Genomic DNA, 21,214 nt, shown 5'->3' with positions numbered 1-21,214 from the left:
AAGTCTAGCAACCCACGGTATAAGAGGCAGAGCATGGGAGTAGACAGAGCCAAAAGGTTTGGAGTTTCAACAATAACATAATGGATGACAGTTGGAACTACAAATCTCATTCCTGTAGTGGAAAAAAAAAAAAAAAAAAAAAAAGTTGGGTTTCCTGTTTAAGAACAGGACCTGGAAAGCAAATCATCCACCTAACCCCTGATTGGAAACAGCTTCCCATGTAATTCCAAAATTTATTCTGTCATATGATTTGGAGGGCTTGTTACCCTCTCTAAATCCACAAAATCCAGAGCCGAAACACAAACCTAAGAAGCTGCCAAGGAACAGTGAGAGCCTCTACAGATTGGGTAGATACCACCATGATATCCTCAAAGGGAAACCTCCACAACCCAGGACAGACAGAAGGGAGCTCAGAGACAGGAGAATTCTTCAGGAAAATGGGCTCACAGACAAGAATTGCAGAACATATGAGAATGTCTGCATCAAGAAAATAAACAACAGACATAACTCACACCAACGGAAATAACAAAACAATAAAAAGGGGATTTTAAAAGGTGTATGTTTAAAGTCTTCAAACACATGAAGAAATACTTTTTGTGAAACCAAAAGAGTTGTGAAATAGTATATTGATATTAAAAAGCTCAAGGAATTAAATACTAGATAAAAGCAATTGAAAAAATTAGTAAATTTGAAAAGACCTCAAAAAAATTTCCAAAATGAAAGACAAATTAGATTTAAAAAAAAAAAATCAAGTGACATGAAGAATATAAACTTTAAAAAATTCTAAATAAAAATCATAAATATCTAAAAGGAATTACAGAAAGAGTAAAAGCAATATTTAAAAAGCTAATGGTTGACAGTTATCCAGAAGTAAAGATGTGGGTCTTCATATTTAAAATGCCAATTAAGGCTGAGTGTGGTGGTTCATGCCTATAATCCCAGCACTTTGGGAGGTGGAGGCAGGTGGATTGCTGGAGGCCAGGAGTTTGAGATCAGTCTGGCCAATGTGGTGAAACCCCATCTCTACTAAAAGTACAAAAATTAGCCAGGAGTGGTGTTGTATGCCTGTAATCCCAGCTACTTGGGAGGCTGAGGCATGAGAACCACTTGAACCTGGGAGATGGAGGTTGCAGTGAGCAGAGATTGCAACACTGCACTCCAGCCTGGATGACACAATGAGACCACATCTCTAAATAAATAAATAAATAAAATGCCAATTAAGTACAATGACATACAGTATAGTGATATTTCAGAATATTAAAGTTATAGAGAAATTTTACAATTTTCCAGAGAGGAAAGAAGAGACTGTTACTAATAAATAACAATTGGGAGGGAGGGAGGAGGGAAGGAGAGAAAGAGAAAGAAAGAGAGAGCAAAAGAAAGAGAGAGAATACACAAATTAAATATATCAGGAATTTAAAATGGTAATTAACATCAGTTATAATTGTGGTTTGATAAAATAATAATCTTGGGCTATTTAATGGCAATAAATTTTAAAATTTGATAAAATGGGAAGTTTTCTGGAAAATGTTAAATTTCGTATACCTACCTATAAAATATTTTAAAAATCTCTATGGAGAGTCAATAAATATTAAACAAATTGAGCTAGTAGTTTTAAAAACCACCTGTCCCCAAAGAGTCACAACTATATAGTTTTATAAAACTTAAAGGCACAAATAACACCTATCTTATATGAACTAGAAGGCATAGATAATCCCTATCTTATAACAACTCTTCCAAATACTAAAAAAGAAAATGTGTTATCTATGATATTAATATAATATTTACACCAAACCAAGATAAAGAGAGTACAAGAAAAGGATTATAATCCATTTTCACTTATGAACATGAATGCAAAATTTTTAAATAAAATATGAGCTAAGCAAGTCCAGCTTCATGTGTTTGTATATATATATATATATATATATATATATATACATACATACACATATATTTATCTGTAATTTTATATATGTAAGGTATGTGTACAAAATACAACATAACCAAGTAAGTTTGGAAGTATAGTTCATCATTAGAAAACCTATCAATGTAAACACATTAGGGAAAAATAGACACTTAAAAAGTCGCAAGAACAGCATTAAGGACAAGAAATATACATTTGATTACATCAAAATTTAAATGATCATCTCAATAGATTAACGACGAACTTGATAAAAATGCAACAATACCCATTCATGATTAAACGAAAGAAAAAAGCCTAGCAAAGCAGCACCAAAGGAGAACATCCTAAAGGAGAGCTTTCGAAAGCTAACAGCAAACACCTTATGAAATAACAAATTTTAGAAGCATTCCCATGAAAGCAAGAATAACAGACATTATTTTTCATTCTATCATAAAATTTATGTGTAAAAATAAGAAAACACTTTAACTCAAAAAAGAATAATGTGATATATTCTATTTTATGTTTTATACCTATACTCTTAAATTGTTAAGAATTAAAACATTTGATGAATTATAATACTATAATTTTTCTAATTTACATAAATAAAGCTGTCTTTATCCAGAAAAAAAAAATGGATATAAATCCCATCCAATGCAATAAGAAAAACAAATGAGATATAAAGATGAGAAAAGAAGAAACAAAATTGTCACAACTCATAGTTGATAAAATTTACCACACAGAGAAATCCAAGGAAGGCAAAATGCAGTGTTTTAAAACTAAGAGGAAAATTCAGCAAAGTTGCTGGGCTCACGATTGATATTCATTCAAACATTTATATTTATTTTTACATTTGATAGCCAATTAAAAAAATTTCATTCAAAATAGTAACAACTCAGAAGTACAGAGTTTAGTCTAAAATACACAAGATTTTTAGCTAAAATATGCACAAAGCAATTGAAGACATAAAGAATTAAATCATTAGAAAAACAAAACATGTTCATGGATAAGATTCAACATTTAAAAAAAATTTCTCTAAATAATTTATGATTTTATGCAATTCCAATCAAAAATTCCTATCAGAATTTGCAAAAAAACAAGCTGATTTTAAAATTTACTTTATAAAGCTGTATGAATATCAAGAATTTTTTTAAGGATAACATTAGAAGTTTGTGCTACCACATAGCAAGACATGAAAAATAATTTAAACCTTGTTATCTTCACAAGAATGTACAAATAAAGTAATGAGACAGAATAGATAGCCTTACGGTATATCACAAATCCCTGGGGAAGGACACTGTTCAATGCAGTACATTTGGTTTTCAGAAAGAAAAAAAATTATATTTCTACCTCATACAAGAAAAAAATTAGATTGGTTAGGAAACCAAATGTGGAAATCAAAACTGCAAACCTATTAAAAGCATGAGTTAGGGTGGGAAAGGTTTTCTTAAGCAAGTTGCCAAAAAAAGCAAAAAGAAAGATAAATATATTTGACTATATAAAATGTACAATGGCTGAACATCAAAATATACTCTAACTTACTCTGTGAGTTCACTTATGTAAATTTTTAAGCAAGCAAAATTGGTCTATGGTGATTGAAATCAGAATAGTGGTTAACTTTGAGGAAGGGGTAAGTGAGTAGTGATTAGAGAGGAGTATGAGGCAGCCTCTGGGGGCTGATGTTCTTTTTTCTGACCTGGGTGATTACACTTTCTGGAAATTCATCCAGCTGTATACATACATGTGCACTTTTCTATAAGTACATTACCTAAATTTAAAATTTAAGATAAACACAGATAGTCTAAACATAATTAAAAGACAAACAGCATTGAAGAGCATTTAGATTAGATATAAAGAAAACTTAGGATCCAGAATATTTATTTTTGTAAAACTTCAGAAAATCAAATTAAAACAATATACCATTTTCGACCTATGGTCAAAATTGACATGAACTTTTAAGACCTCAAATATCAACAGTTAAGGAATTATGAAAAATGGTATTTGCATATTAAGACATTGAAAAAAATTAACTGATTTGAACACTTTAAGAAGCAATTTAGCATCATTTCTATCAAAACTGAACATTTGTATTCCTTACAAACCAGGAATTCCACTGATGTATATACACCATAGAGAATTAATTTTCAAACTGTAAATTGTGGCTCATAAAGAAGTTCATAAATCAACTTCATGTATTATATGTATTATAACCAGGATTTTTTCATGAAATGAAAATAATAAAATAGTTGAGGTGGGAAAATACCAAAATACTGGTCCATGGACAGCTGCCAGTTTAAGACATGCTTATTACTAGCCCAAATGAAGAAACCAGAGTCAAGTTTTTCAAAAAACTAAATTTGTTAATTTTTTTAAATTCTGAGATTGTCCTAACAACTTTTTAAGTATAAAAATAGCTCATCCTATTATAAATTATGGTGATTCTTAACACTGGCTGTGAGATTTTTAACATTCGCACCTAGCAAAATTAAAAATCAGAGAATCTGTGTGCATCTTCAATTGTTTTTCTGAAATCTCACTATATTTGACATCCCAAAGCCTGACTCACTACTTTATTCCATACCTCAGCTGTCCCTAGTAGGTCAAAGTCATAGATTGATCCTTTAAAATGGTATTAATCACTCACTCATTCTTTAACATATTTAATGGATTAATATGAAGGGGGTTGAGACACATTGATCAATTAGCTTGATTTAATTCCACAAAGAGGATTTGCAAAAATATGTGCCATTGTTAACAAAGGCATGGCAATAGAAATAGATGGATTTTTGTAAATCCATCATCACTGTGAAAAACAATCCAGGGGAAAGGTCAAAAACCTCATCTCCATTTGAATATTATAGTTCATGAGTACTGTATTAAGCAATCTGAGTGGGCAAGAATTTAGAAAATCAAAGGGCAGTAAAGGTCTAGAGCCCACTTGAATTAACTCACTGGAGCAGTTGTGACAAATAGAAATGGAAAAAGCTTGGTATTCTAACATGGGATTTACACTTAACTCTGACTCACTCTCATTGTATCTAAACTTTACAGTCTAGAAATAGACGTCTATATATTGTCTAAAAGTTTAAATGCCTTGCAAGTTTTACATTAAAAATGTTAAGCAGTTAGGTATTTATAAAGCTGTAAAAGATGAAAAACTGATCCTTCGGTTATGTAAAGACTATAAAGTAATTTTAAAAAATCAATCTATGAGCCAAAATAACTTCCAACATTATGAAATATTTTTTAAAACATTTATTGAGTCCTAAAATGTTGACATGGTATGGCAAAAGTCCTGGCTTGGTCATATTTTAGATTTCCACCCCTTGACAAATTACTTTCCACTTCCAATGTCTGTAACATTTATCTGAACCCTTCCCACTTTGCAAGTGAAGAAGCTGAGGCCAAAGAGGTGACGAGACTTTTCAAGGCCACATAAGTAGTTAGGCCAGAACCAAGGTTCCCTGGCTCTCAGTCCACTGATCCATGAGCTGCAGCACTTTGCTTCTCATGGATTATTTGTAAGCGGGACAGAAACTGAACCCACTCAAGAAGAGTACACCTTACCCACTCAGCCACCAGTGCCCAGTCGATTTAAGTCTGAAGAGGAAAATAAGTGTTAATAAGCAGCACAAAATGCTGTATTCTTGTCCATAAAGAAGCAATAAGTGCCATGTTCCATTGATCTGTGGTTCACTTAGCAGAGCTTCCTTAATTTGACAATAAAATAAAATAACATTTGATGTAAGACCGTTTTACTCCCTGGCTTCCTTTAAACGGTAAAAACATGCTCTGAAAATATTCTAGTTTCATTTAAGACTGTTTTCTGTTCACCTAACTTCAAAAGGTTTTTATATGGTATTTTAGGATTATAAATTTTGCCATTTTTCTAAGATGAAAAATACTTGCTTTTATTTGCTCTACATTTATGGATTTCAAGTGGCCGTATAGTTCCTCCATATAATGTCTTCCTGTTGTGAATCCTACACTTCAGGAAGACGTGAATATTACTGATTCCCTAACCTGTCCTGGTTGTATGAACTAGAGCTCCAAATATAAATGCCTTTAGAGACTAAGCAACAACATAAACACACAAAGTGACCATTTTGAGTGGTGAGGACTTCACAGGAGAGTTCACGCCATATGTTTTATTCTACCTGGATTTTGAAATCATGTAGAATTATAACGGAAGTATTGGGGAGAGTGTCAGTGAGCAATTAGCTAAAAGCTTTGGAAGAAGGGAAGAAAAACTGAGATGATCATTTAAAAAGGAAAGTCCTGCTTTCTTTCAATTCAGGCTCCAGTCAAGTGTTGAGTGACAAATCCCAGAGGAGGAGGCAGGATTCGTGCTCTAGCAGCCTCCACAAGAACCAAGCTCAGGTTGCCTAAATAGTTCAGTGCTGTAAATAGCTCAGTTCCAGTACCATGGCTCTTTTACCCTAGCTTTGACCAATGATGACTACACTTTGTTTTTAATCACCTATAGTTCCTTTCCTATGCTTTATTTTGCCTGAGGAAATGCCTTTATTCATTAGTTTTAGCTAAGAATAGATGATCCTAAACTTACATCATTTAAAAAAAATCACTGATGTAGATGACTGAGCCAAAAAGCAATAATAAAACTGAAGCACAAAGAGCACCCCTGGCATTCTCCAATCCCAAACCCCCATTCATCTGCAAGAGGAGAGAAATCAGTATCACAGAAGAAATGTTCAAGCAGCTTTTCCTTTCTTAAATAGTTGTTTCCCTAAACTGTGCTTCTAAATACCCAATTAATTTCTCAGACAGAATGATGGTTATAGAGGCAGGAGGCAGAGAAATCCTAGGCAGACAGGGGCAGGTCCCCAGCAAAACCATATCCCTGAGCCTAAAACCTTGAAACTCACAGCCCAATCCCTGTTTTCCCACTCTCTCTCAATTGATTCTTTCTGAATAATATCTTTTTATTAATCGAATGTTGCCTTTTCCAAAATTACCTATGCCCTGCCCCACCCCCATTCTGTGCCTATAAAGACCCAAGACTCAATCGGTAGAAAGAGAAAGAAGTGGATTGACTGGAAAGAGATAACTTGACTTCAGAGGGACTGCTGGACTTTGGAGGAGAGATGGCTGGAGATGGCCAGACTTAAGGGAAGGTTATCTGCCTGTCTCATCCCCTCTCTAGCTCCCCTCTCCACTGACAGCCACTTCCATCACTAAATAAAATTCTCTACCTTCACCATCCTTCAAGTGTCCATGCAACTTCATCCTTCTTGGACGGCAGACAAGAGCTTGGGACCCAACATGTGTGGGTACCCAAAAAAGGCTGTCACACTGGCCATTTGCCCTTGCTGGTGGAGGGAAGCTGCCCTGCGCAATGAGGCAAGGGGCCCACTGAGCGGGTAACGTATGGCTGTCCACAGACAGCAGAGCTAAGAGAGAAAAACCCTCTGGGGCTTCAGGGGTCACAGGCACCCCCACCTGGGCAATGCCATGGGGCCTGTGTGGAGCCTGCTCCTGCTGGCGCCCAAAGCAGCCAGGCAGATCCCACACTCACTTGCTCACACACTCCCTCACACAAGAGGTTGAGTGTGGTGGGCCAAGTAAATGGGGCACCCCCATTGCAAGTCCAACAATGGGGTCAAGAAAAACTTCTGCATCAAGCAACAATGGGGTCAAGAAAAACTTCTGCATCTGCATCTTATCTCTTGACCATAAGCTACAGGCCTTAGACCAAAATATAATTCCACCAAGAAAGCACAAACAAGATGTTTTTTAACTGGCCATTTAAACTAAGTTCAGAATGAGAAGAAATAGGGCAATGTGAGAAGTGAGACAGCCAATTAAATGAGACTAAACTTCTCCCTGAAACCCTGCCCAGAGATGTATTTCAGGGCTTTCTACTAGCCATGCTGTTTTCATGGTTGTATTTACTGCAGAAGTTTCTGTGATCAATTTCACAAATTTCACACAGTTTGCACTCAAGACCAGTAGCTTGTGAGCTTGAAAAAGGAAGAAAAGACAGAATGAAGTGATAACTGATTAAAAAATAGAAAGTTACAGCAAGAAGGGACTCAGTTGGTTCAATTCTTCATTTTACAGGAACAGAAACTGAGCCTTTGGTAGTGCCATGGTCAAAACAAGAAAAACCTGAGTGGCAATCTTGATTTTAATTTTTTTCTAACTTCATATCCAGTTCTTTTTCTAGCACTCAACACTTCCTGTGTTGGTAAGGACTTTTTAAAAAATTCTATTGAAGTAATACCAATGTGCACATAGAAAAGCAATTAAACAGATACACATTTTAAAAGTTAATAATAATAATGCAAGCACTTGTGAAATCACCAGCCAAATAAAGAATGAGAATATTGTTAGTCCCAGGGAAACCTTCACATGCCCCTCCTTTTTGTACCTCCTTCTTCCCTCTAGGTTAAATCGTTCTCTTTTGTATGTAATAGCTGTTCCCTTGCTTTATAGTTTTACTACTTATTCCCCAATAATGTATTTTCTAATTTTTGCTTATTAAATAGAATCACATCATATGTAAACTTTTTATCTGACATCTTTCATTTAACATATATTTTTAGATTTAACAAAGTTGATGTGTCGAGCTATAATTTGTTGATGTCATTGCTGTATAATATTCCACATATTTCATATATGTAAACATACCATATTTTAGTCATTTATTCCACTGTTTTGGGGGGGTTTTCTTTGAGACAGAGTCTCACTCTGTCACCCAGGCTGGAGTTCAGTGGCACCATCTGGGCTCACTGCAACCTCGCCTCCCGTGTTCAAGCAATCCTCCTGCCTCAGTCACCTGAGAAGCTACGATTACAGGTGTGTGCCACCATGCCTGGCTAAAAATTTTTGTATGTTTAGTAGAGGTGGGGTTTGCCCATGTTGGCCAGGCTGGTCTAGAACTCCTGGCCTCAAGTGATCCACCTGCCTCAGCCTCCCAAAGTCCTGGGATTACAGGAGTGAGCTACCATGCTCAGCCTATTCTACTATTGATAGACAACTGGCTGTGTCCAGTTTGGCTCTATTATAAAAAATATTATGAACATTCTTAAACATGCCTTCCAGCTTACATGTACAAGAGCTTCTTTAGGGTATATACCTGTAGAGATTACAATTTCTAGGTTGTGGAAGGTGCACAGAGTCTACTTAGAATGCTTTCAGCAGCAAAAAAAAAAAAAACAAAACAAAACAAAACAAAAAGAAACCATGTAATTCTAACTTAAAATTACTGAAACAATAAGAACATTTACTATTCCATGTAATAAGAAGTCCAGACTTAAGGAAAATCTAACATTGTTTATCTCAGTGGTTCAATAGTGTCATCGGTGATCCTGGTAATTTCCATCTTCCACTCTACCATCCTTAGGGTCTCTCTCACTTTGCTCTCAGGCCAGGCCCCTCATAATCAGGAGATAGCTGCAACAGATCCAGATATTATATACAATCATGACCACACCCAGAGAGAGAAGAGGCCATCTCCTCTGATGTTTCTTTTTTGGTATAAGAAAAACTTTCCCTGAAGACCCCAGCAAACATTCTTCCACCTCGTAGGCAAGAATTGCATCACATACCCTACCTAAAGGAATCAGTGGAAATGGAAATAAAATTCATCTAAGCCAATTAAAATATTTAATACACACCCTCAGAGCCTGAAGAGAGGCCCCTTCCCTGAGCACCTAAATTATTGGCAGGAGGTTGTATCTTTTACCCATTTCTCTTAACTTTTGCTTCATTAAATATGATGCTGTGTATTTTTATTATGGAAAATGAAATGTCTAACATATGCACACTAGAGAGAAGAGCACAACAAAATAATAAACCCCATCCCATAAGCTCAGCATCGCCCAGCTCCACAATTAACTCCTGGCCATTTCCCTTTGTCTATATCCCACCCATCTCCCCTATCTTCCCCTAGATTCATTTGAAACATATCCAGCTATAATGTCATTTCATCTGTTAACATATCACTATATATCTTAAAAGGACTCTTTTTAAAACCAAACCACAATACAGTCATGATATCTTTTAAAAATAACAGTTTTCTAACATCAACAAATATACTGTCAATGTTCAAATTTCTCCAATACCTCATAAATGTGTATGTATTTAAATATTTTGTTTGTATTTGGATTCCAATAAAGCCCAAATATTGCAAGTGCTTGATATGTCTAAGTAGGACCAATTATTCTTTAAAAAAAATCAAAGTTCAGTAAATGAGGAGGATGTACAATTGAGGAAATGATAGCACAGGTCGAAGCCCCCAGGTTAACAGGCTGCAGCTGTGATGTGAATGGCCTCCCTCTAAGATCCAGAGATGCTGTATCAGGGCAAGTTACATTATAATCTAGCAGAACTTTGTGTCCCTGAATAGGGCAAGAAATATTAAAGATTCAGATCTCTCAGGAAAAGCTTATCAAAGAGAAAAGAAGATCATTAAAAACTGAGTAGGGAAGAACATGGAATTAATCTTAATTTCACTTCAGCAAGAATTTGTCTTTAAGAAATTAGCCATTATCAAGAGATTCATACAGATTGCGAAAGACCAGAAAGTTATAGTTCCCTGGAGAATATCTACTGATTAAAATGAAATGAAAAGGTATAAGATAATGGCTCCAACTCAACACTTTATTATAATCAATCTGCTTTTAATCTATGCTTTGTTTTTAAAATTAGATTATAAATACTTGAAATTATTGGTATTGGGATTTTAAAAATGTAGAATTGAGAAGATAAACTACTAGCAGAAGGGGAATGATATAGAGCTAATAAGACCTCTTGCTGTTGTTTATTACTACCTCTTCTGCTTCTAAAAATGATTTGCAATAATCAAATATATAGATTTGATAAGATAGGAAAAACATGAAAGCAGAGTAAAAAGGCAGGATTCAAGAAATGAGAGAAGGAGGAAAAAAGAAAGCAGAAAACATGGGCTTTAAAGGAAGGTATTATCAAACACAAAATGAAGACAAGAAATTCCTTATACTTAAGCATTTATTTAATATTATTTTAAACAAGTAATAAAACTAATAAAATTTTTCAAAGCTAGCTGTCCTCTTTCTCCATTTTTCCAATCTGTTTTTTTTTCCACTATGTGAGGGAACCAAGATCATAAGTCAGTTGTGGTAGTTCAATGAATAGAAAAATGCTGAATACCAGCACAGCTTCTCCAGGGGTTGGGCATGGAAGGATAGCTGTGCCCAAGGAAGGGTCTAGGCCAGTGCTTCTCAACAAAGATAAATTTTACCCTCAAGAGACATCTGGCCATGTCTAAAGACATTTTTATTTGTACTACTGTCAAACAAAATGCCCATTTGGGGTACTTTTGTCATCTATTGGGTAGAGATCAAGACTGCTACTAAATACCCTACAATGCATCGGACAGCCCCCCCACAATGAAGACTTACCCAGCCCAAAATGCCAACAGTACTAGACTGAGAAACCCTGACCTAGTGGATAGAGCTCAACAACTTCAGTGCACGAGCCCATCATGCACCATTGACATACATACAATAACTTCTCTCTCCTTTGTCCAACGAATTCTTTATATTTTTTTCTTTGTCATTGCCTTCGCCCATAATCAAAATGCAAAAACTCATTTCTAGTTTATTTCAAGCTTCCAACTGATCTCCTGGCTCACTTTAATTCACAGCACACAGCTTCCTGATTAATTTTTTTCAGACATTGTAATTCATTCCGTCTCACCTAAAGAATTGCAGTGGCGGCCGGGCGCGGTGGCTCACGCCTGTAATCCCAGCACTTTGGGAGGCCGAGGCGGGTGGATCACGAGGTCAGGACATCGAGACCATCCTGGTTAACACGGTGAAACTCCGTCTCTACTAAAAAAATACAAAAAGTTAGCTGGGCGTGGTGGCGGGCGCCTGTAGCCCCAGCTACTCCGGAGGCTGAGGCAGGAGAATGGCTTGAACCTGGGAGGCGGAGCTTGCAGTGAGCCGAGATCGCGCCACTGCACTCCAGCCTGGGCCAAAGAGTGAGACTCCGTCTCAAAAAAAAAAAAAAAAAGAAAAAGAAAAAAAAAAGAATTGCAGTGGCTTCCATTTCGTCTAACATGGCAAAGCTAAAGTCCTCATCCTGACACCAAGCTAGTCCATCAAGATAAATTTTTCACTTTTATGATTTTACCTTTAATCACCATAGCTTCTTTGCTCCAGCCAAGGCATTAGAAGATCTTCCCTCTCTGTGAGAAGCGCCTCTGCCCGGCCCCCGCCCTGTCTGGAAGTGAGGAGCGCCTCTGCCCAGCTATCGCCCCGTCTAGGATGTGAGGAGCACCTCTGCCCGGCCGCTGTGCAACCTTCCAAGTGTGAAGTGACAGCCTTGTGTGTGATCTTTTCTGTCTTCCCCAAGTTGTAAACTTTTTAATTTAAAAAAAAAAAAAAAGAAGATCTTCCCTCTCTTTCCCTTCACCTGGTTCAACCTGCCTCCTGTTTTTTTCTTGCTGTTTGGTAAAGAATAATTCATGAAAAGTAAAGTTTTTAAATTGCTTCTACCATGGATGAGCAGAACAATAGCAGAAACTCCTATTAGGTTGGTGCAATTACTTTTGCACCACTCTAATAGAAATTTAAATAAATTAAAAGAATTTAACTAGGCTTCTCCTCATTTCCTATGTCAGGAAACTATTTTCAACATTAGAAACAAACAAAAAGGCTTTTCAAGCAAAAACATTTCAATTAATTATACTTTCTTATTTTCTAAAAGGTCTAATTAGTATAGATTTTTTTACTGAAAATGTTGCTTTAGAAACCAAGTAAATTAGGGAGATATCATTCATGCCTTTTTAAAAATCTGGTTTTTTACATCTTAAAAAAAAGAGACTTCAGGTTTAAAAAACTTTCTTTACATATTAAACCCTACTGGTATAAGAAAAGATAAGTTATGAAAATTGGATTTACATTTTCCAGTAAAACATATTGCATAAGAAAATTACTCCCCTATTTCAGATAATGCTAAGTCAATAACATTTCTAGTACAGAAATTGGACATGTTTAGTTTGAATAAAAGAAAAACGAGCACTGTTTTAAAATATTTAAGAACCTGTTATACAGAAAGATGATTAGATAAGCTTTCAAAGTTGCTTACTAGGGGAGAACCAGGACAAACAGGAGGCAGTTGCAAAGGGTAAGATTTTTGGCTCTGTACAAGGAGGAAGTCATGTTGCCAATCTGATTTTGAAAGAGCTTCAGGAATGTCTCAACACCATCATTTCAGTTAGGAAAATGTCCACTGGCCAAAAACTGATGACCTTTGCTGCAGAATTCCCTCCTTAATGTGTTATGTGTGATGCATGCTCTAGCCCCACTACTTCTAGCTTCAGTTTCTCAGAACTTCTGGATCCCAGCTTCTTTCAGCATCTGGGCAGTACTACATATCACACTTGGATGCAATTATATTGCTTCTCTGCTCAACTGCAGAAGGCCCCCTGTTGTCTACAAAACAAAGTCATAACCCCTCAGCATGGTTTTCAAGGCCCTTCACAACCTGCTCATCACCACTCAACCCACTGCCTCATCCAGGTGGGTAAGTAAAGATTTTGATGTAAAATAGGTCAAACTTTGTTTCTTTTTAGATAGAGTTAAAGAACTGACTTAGGAAAATGTTACAGACACAATGCATCCAGAGAGTATAAAGCAATTTGAAAATCCATGGTCAAGTTAGAGAAATATGAACCAGATATCAGGACGTTTAGGAGGATCTGTAACTAGATGATGATCAAATACTGATTAATGGAAGACTGCCAGCCTAAAAAGATGTTTCTAATGGTGGAATACAGAATGTTGCCTGCTCAATGTCACAGTTAAAAATATTGAAATTGTGTTCATCACATTTACAGATTTCATGATGCTGAGAGAGAAAGCAAATACATTGAAAGGGAGAAACAGGAAACAAAAAGCTGTATGACCAGGACACTGAACAAAAGCAGATAAAACCCAACAAAGGCAGGGAGACAATGACATCACAGAACCATTTTTGGGAAAGGCATAAAGAATTCATACACTTGCAAGCTTAACCCGAGTGTGACTCTCAACCAGAAAAGAAGCTAATATAATCTTAGGTTGTATTAATAGACATACAGTAGCCATAATAAAGAAGATAAATGTTCCCCCATCTTCTATAACCTAAATGAGAAAGGAATTGGTGGTGGTTAGCCTGAAGAAAGAAGGTAGATTGATTGTTCTCTTTAAATATTTTTAAAAGGTGTCATGTTGAAGCAGCCCTCAAAAGTTCAATGTACAATGAGTAAAATAAAAGAGGAGATAAATTTGGGTTTTCTTTCTAGCAATGAGAACTGCCATAGAGAGAATAAGGTCTCCATTACCAGAATGGAGCAGTTTTACATATACTGTAGGTTGGACTTAAGTCCTAGAGAGGAGATTAGAATAAATAACTCGGTATTTTAAACCTTGAGATTCTACGACTTGAGTATCCCAAAAAGCTGAGGGTCACTGGGTAAAACTGTGGTACTGGTGGATTGAGAAAGGTGGGGACCAGTGAAGGAAAGTTGCTCCATTCTCAAGAATTATGGAGCAAAACTCTTGCTGTCTCTGAACAAAGTTCTATTAGACATGTTGAACTGTACTTCCACACTCATTTGGTACAAAATCTAATAATAGAATTATAGGGGAAATTCTCTTTCCATTTTATGCTTTGTAAAAACTTAAAAATGTTTCCTCTTCCTAAATACTCTGTAAGATCTCTTTTCTAAGTTGTGTACAACATGGATTTGCTAGGCATTTTCTAGGAGTAATTTTTCAACTACAATTAAGCCTGACAATCGATTGTAAAAATAAATCTGGTACTGAGAACTACAATTTGTGGTTCTAATTTTTTTTTTGAAATTACTTTGTGTCTAAGACAACTAGTAAAATAAACATATCTGCTTACATACATAGGTCTCTTCTTACATCTCTGTCAAAATGATGGCATTGGTCTGAGTGTTTTTGCTTTTCAACAATATTACAGGCATTTGGTCAACGTTCCTACAGGATTTACCTGTGCTGGCTTTGTATCGGTGATTCATGGACACATTCACTGTCTCAAGCTCCTAAGGACTTCCAGGCCTCTAGTGTGCCTATTTCCCGTTCCCCACCACCTCAACATGCATTTCCTTGAAGCACTAGATATGGCAAGAAGTCTTACTGGGTCGGGCATGGTGGCTCATGCCTGTAATCCCAGCACTTTGGGAGGCTGAGGCGAGTGGATCACCTGAGGTCAGGAGTTTGAGACCAGCCTGGCCAACATGGTGAAACCCCGTCTCTACTAAAAACACAAAAAGTAGCTGGGCATGGTGGCATGCGCCTGTAATCCTAGCGACTCCAGTGGGTGAGACAGGAGAATCACTTGAACCCAGGAGGTGGAGGGTGCAATGAGTTGAAATCATGCCACTGCACTCCAGCCTGGTTGACAAAGCAAGACTCCATCTCAAAAAAAAAAAAAAAAAAAAGAAGAAAAAAGAAGTCTTGCTGGCCAGAGCTCTCATAACTTCATTTTTCTGTCTTTCCTTTCTCTTGAGACAGTAGTTTCCAAGTGTGCATCAGAATTACCTAGGGAGCTTGTTAAAAATATGAATTCCAAGGCAGCATCCTTAGGCGTTCTGATGTGATGCTGCCAGGGAGAAACCATTTTTAACAAATTCCCCTTCCCGTAGTCCAGGTATATATTTATTATTTACTTATTTACACAGGCAGTCAATAGATTATGCTTTGAGAAACAATCTCTAAAGGATTCAAAATTGGTATCAGGAGAGATGTACACTGTAATATTTTTCTCATCAGACCTAATAAAATTTGTTGATGATCTACTTCTTTACACTAATGACTGATTAGGGTAAATACGTCTCCCCATCCATATACCCGAAAGCGACGTACAGATTCAATGTAATGTCTATCAAAGTTTCAATTGGCATTTTTTTCACAGAAATAGAGAAAACAATTCTAAAACTTGTATGAAAGCACAGAAGACCTTGAGTAGCCAATCAATCTGTAGCAAAAAACAAAAAACTAAACAAATAAAAAAAACACCATGAAGCTGGAGGCATCACACTACCTGACTTCAAATATACTACAAAGCTACAGTAAACAAATTCAGTATGGTTCTGGCATAAAAACAGACACATAGACCAATGGAACAGAATAGAGAGCCCAGAAATAAATCCATGCATTTATGGTCAATTGATTTTTGACAAACATTTCAAGAATACATAATGGGGAAAGAACAGCCTCTTCAGTGAACAGCGTTGGGAAAACTGGATATCCACATGTAGAAGAATGAAATTAGACCCTTATTTCATATGATAGACAAAAGTAAACTCAAATGGATTAAAGACTTACATTTAAGACCTAAAACTGTAAAACTACTGGAAGAAAATGACAGGAAAAGCACACTAAGAAACGAAAAGCTCCTTCACATGGAACTGGACAATGATTTTTTTAATGTGACCCCAAAAGCACGGGCAACCAAAGCAAAAATAGACAAAACAGGAGTATATGAAAATAAAAACTTCTGCATAAAAAAGGAAATAATCAACAGAATAAAGAGACAGCCTATGGAATGGGAGAAAACATTTGCAAACCATATATCTGATAAGGGCTTAAATATCAAAAATGTGTAAAAAACTCAAATAACAAGAAAACAAATAACCCTATTTAAAAATAAGCAAAGGATCTGAATAGACACTTCTCCAAAGTGGACATACAAATAGCCAGCAGGCATATAAAAAATGATCAGCATCACTGACCATCAGGGAATAGCAAATTAAAACTACAATGAGATATGACCTCACACCTGTTAGAATGGTTTTAATAGAAAAGGAAAAAAATAACAAGTATGGATGAGAATGTAGTGTAAAGGGAACCACTGCATACTGTTTATGTTGAATGTGGTTGGCACAGCCATTATGAAAAACAGTACGTAGCATCCTCAAAAAGTTAAAAGTTAAAATTAAAAATAGAACTATCATATATCTAAGTCTGTGGATATTTGTTTTTCAGGATTGCAGTGGTTTTCAAACCCAAAGATTCTAAACTCTTTGAAGAATCATAATGGCTCACTGATCTGCTTTAATTGCAATGTCCATTCATATGATTTTATTTTTTAATTATTTACTGACAACATTTACTGCCTTAGTGGCAACAGTTCCTATATCAGAGCTCAAGGTAGAGAATTAATATTTGTGCACAAGTCAAAGGGATGGGCTCCCAAGATGGTCTGCAAACTGGGTCACAGTCCAGGTCCCAGTGCTGCCCCCATGCCATACCCACCTCTTTTTCAGGGCCAGGGATACTGCTGTCATCACCACCAATCTAGACCCGAGTCTTGACCCCCAGCTGCACACCACCCCACTAGGGGAGCCAAGGGATCCCAGACTGCTTAAGGCATGTGCTTGCCAGGTCAGATGCTCATTGTGTGCCACTGCCTGCTGCTAGGGTGCCTGCCAGCTTGAACCCATGTGAGCCGCACCTTCAGGGGCTCCTCTGCTCATGTAGATGTTCCTTATTCCATAAGCACAAAACTAAAATTATGAAGAATTTAAGAGAGCAATTGGAGAGCACTAAACCAAGTATGGGACCCCTTCTGAGAGAAGGGTTCTGTGTAGCTGCACCAGGTTGTGCACCCATGAAACTGGCCCTGCTGGAAAGAGAAGTGATGCAGTTCCTGGGAATTAAGTAGATGTGACCATTTATGCTGTCATCTTAGGAGCACAATAGGAAGAGGGACTTCTTTCCTCTGTATTTTACTGTACTCATTTCTCAAAAATACAGCCCTCAGCATTTCTTCTGATCTTGCAGGGCCAGAAGCTGAAATCTTAATTTATAATTTTCCCTGCATAGCAAATGTGCTACCTCCTTTTTAAAAATAAAAGGTTGTAATTTATTTTTCTTATTAAGATGAAACCCAATGGATCGGTGATGCTGAGCTATCTCTTATCCACATGCAACACTTGCAGGTATTAGCTTTTTTGAGAAAAAAGTATTTCTCCCACATCTCCTGAGCCATACAAAACTATTTTTAAATAATACAGATGCCAGTCATTTGACTAGAATGGAGGGCTGTCGGAATTTTCACCAGAATAGAGTTTACTTTCCAGTCAAAAGTCCTGCATCTTGAGAAAATAATATTTAGTCTGGTGACCCTCACCAGCCTGCCAAGCCCTGTGACCTAAACTTTTCTGAAATTTCCGTGTTCCTGTATTCTGCTTATCATAGTCTGTCTCTCTAGCTTGCTGTTTTTGCTAACTAGAATAATCACAATTCCAGCTCAAGCTTATAACTACCTTGGTATTCTGACTTATGGTCTGTTATTTTTGTGATCTAGTTTTTTACATTTAAGGATCTCTCTCCTTCAATTTCTGTTCACAAGCCTAAATCAAAGCACTACGCTTTGAGTCCATTTGTGTTCAGCAAAAAAGGCATATTTAGAAACTTTGAATATATATTTACAGTTAAGTTCTTTTTCTGTCCAAGTTACCTGGTTTAATGCTGTTTCATCTACCCCTAATTTGTTGTAAAGCATTTTGTTTTGGAAATATTTCCCCAAAGTATGTACACATATATCAATATAGTATACACTCTATTTCAGTTCTCCAATACTAAACATTTTCTCTGTGGTCTGACTGCTACAATAAGCACACAACTGCAAGAGTTTATACACAAGCTAAAAAACGCTCACTGCTGAGTTCCCTCTTGTTTTGCCTTCCTACAGTGACTGTGTCTTGCCTTTCTACAGTGAGTGTGTTCTGTATGGTGTCCATGTGCCTCAGTCTTTCTTTCTGCCAATTATTTTTGGTCTGGTCAAGCACTTTAACAGCTAACAAAATGTTTGGAAGTCATAGAGGTGGGCTTGCGTCCAAGAATGCAAGGAAAATATCATGCTGTATTATTTATTTAAGTTGTAAGGCAGCTGGTGTTACCCTCAAAGAAATAGAGGCAGAAACAGGGTAAAGCTCAAAAGACAATTTCTTTCAGGGATTGGTGGAAGCACACTGACGTTAGAATGGCATCATAAACATATCTGTAGCTTGGGACAATTGATCTGCCTAGAAGACGACTCGGCCAGGAGCATGACATAATTTCAAGTCACTTGAAGAAAATAGAAAAGGTATTCAATATCAACATAAAATGCCAGGAATGCTTGGTCTTGACAGCTGTGCTACAACAACCTTGTATGACATTAATTTAGCAATCCTATGTTCCAATATACATCCTCTTTAACAAACGGGGTGTACGTATACAATACAGTAGCATCTTCCTATAAAACTCGTCACTATAAGAACTACTGTTATTCAATTTAACCTAATCCTAAAATTATTACTCAGCTAAAATGAATTACTATATTTAAGTTCATTTCCCATTGTACTTTCAAGATTCTTACATACCTATAAAATGATAGTTGGCAACATCATATTTATCAAAACTGAGTAGCTACAATGTTTAAGGCACTGGAGAGACACAAAGGTAAGACATACTGTCTCAGTACTCAAGGAGTTTGGAGAAAAGGAAAGAGCCAGTGATCACATACTGAGAACAAAGCCCACGTGAGTTCCAAGGTTGGAGGGAATGCTGAGGGCTGAGGTGGTTGTTGAGAGGTGTGCAATGGTAGAGGGACTTGGGATGGATGCTAAGTAAGGATTGCACTTCCACAGGAGATGAAGTGATGGCAATTACAATGCAGAGATGCAGAGGAAGGCACACAAATGGGGTTCAGGAAATAGGCTGAAAACCCTGAATTAATGGAAGGGCTTTCACGGGGCAGTGGTGGGAATGATTGCACCAGTCAGGAATCACTTGGTTGCATGTGATGGAAGCCCAACTTGAACTAGCTTAACAAAAGCGAGCAAATCAGGATAGCAGTTTGTCTTACACAATTCAGAACAGAAATCTGGCAGTGAACCTGGAAACATTTGGAACCAGGGACTCTCACTGTCTGTCATCCTGCTCCTCTGGGTTCGTGTTTCATCTTCTCTTCGGCTCCGCATACAAGACACATGGTAAAAAATGTGAGCACTAACCCCCCTGAGTGCCACAACTCACAGCTCCAGGAATTCAGAGAGGAGGAGAATGGGCATTGTTCTCATTTCTAAAATGAGAAGGACATTGACTGGCCACGGTATAGGATCAGTTTATTTCCATGAAGACTCTTTTGAGAAGCTCAAAGATTAACTCAAGGGATGTAGGGTACTTTAGAAAGGGGTGTGGTTCTAAAAAAGGTGTTCGAGAAAGAAAATGGTTATACTAAAAATGCATACATATTACATAGAAAAACAGTATCCATAAACATAGATATTCATTAAAATTTTCAAATGCCATATTTTCCATTTCTTAACCTACTCAACTTGAAATTACAAATGCTTAAAACCTCCCATGAAAATGCCAACCTGAAATAGAATTGATTCATTCCTGTTATTCTTCCCCCAAAATAGTTAATTTCACCTGCAATTATTAGAACAAAGTGCTGAAGTAGATTTATCTTAAGGACTCACTGACGTTTTGTATTCTTTGTCAGTGTCTCACTTATCCACATTTCTTCCTACTGCTTGTTTTTCTTGGTTGAACTAAACCAGCATATCTAATTCTTTTACAAATTAATCTGCTCTTCCTTCTCATTATAGTGAAACCTTTTTACAATGATAATTGAAGGAAACTGAGCTAACCCACGAAGTATAGATTAACTATGTTATATCAGGATTTTATTGTGCATATTATGTTTTGAGATCTAAGATTTTATCAATTTCTTATAATAAACCATATTATAAGGAGTAATTACTGACTTCATTCAGAAAAGATTATATAATAGCTTTTGACTTAAATAGGAGCTCTGCATATTTCAATGCTATAGTGAAAAACTATAGGTAGAAGCATGATAGAAAAACTAATATTTGTTCTATGGCATCTCTGACATTTTAAGAGGTATATGTTCTACAGCCAACACTCCCCTTAGAACAATTCTGACATTTGTTTCCTGGAACATTCCTCTTTGCCACATCTAATCCCTTCAACCCAGATCTGTTACATCATGTACCCCAAAAGCTGAGGCTCAGCCTCCTTGGAAACAGGAACCTCCTCTGACTCATGTAGCAGTGTATCCCAGTACCTTCAGCAGTGCTTAGGCCAGAGAAGACAATCAGCAAATATTGAATAAATGAATGAATTACATAAAATATTTGTATTCATAAACAGAGTCAAAACATCCTTCAAGCAAAATGAACAAGGTTAAAATGGAGAGGTCAGTGAGGCAAACATCCTTTGTTTTCTTCCTTTAAAAATGTCCCCTCATATGCATACACAGTAAGTGATTCTTCAC

The 21,214-nt window shown here is 36.7% G+C and overlaps 1 long non-coding RNA gene across 1 annotated transcript in view; it reads left to right on the top strand.

Annotated features, from left to right (window-relative positions):
- Positions 1 to 21,214, top strand: part of LOC116470357 (uncharacterized) — a 79,039-nt gene that overhangs the window by 21,875 nt on the left and 35,950 nt on the right. The window contains exon 2 of the long non-coding RNA XR_004248589.1: positions 18,880 to 19,012. This is a non-coding gene — a long non-coding RNA (uncharacterized LOC116470357). The remainder of the gene's footprint in view (positions 1 to 18,879; positions 19,013 to 21,214) is intronic.

The sequence above is a fragment of the Hylobates moloch genome, unplaced genomic scaffold (assembly GCF_009828535.3).
Source record: "Hylobates moloch isolate HMO894 unplaced genomic scaffold, HMol_V3 SCAFFOLD_6, whole genome shotgun sequence".
Taxonomy (NCBI): domain Eukaryota; kingdom Metazoa; phylum Chordata; class Mammalia; order Primates; family Hylobatidae; genus Hylobates; species Hylobates moloch.
Note: the sequence above shows the minus strand (reverse complement) of the source record. Positions and strands in the feature narration are given on the sequence as shown.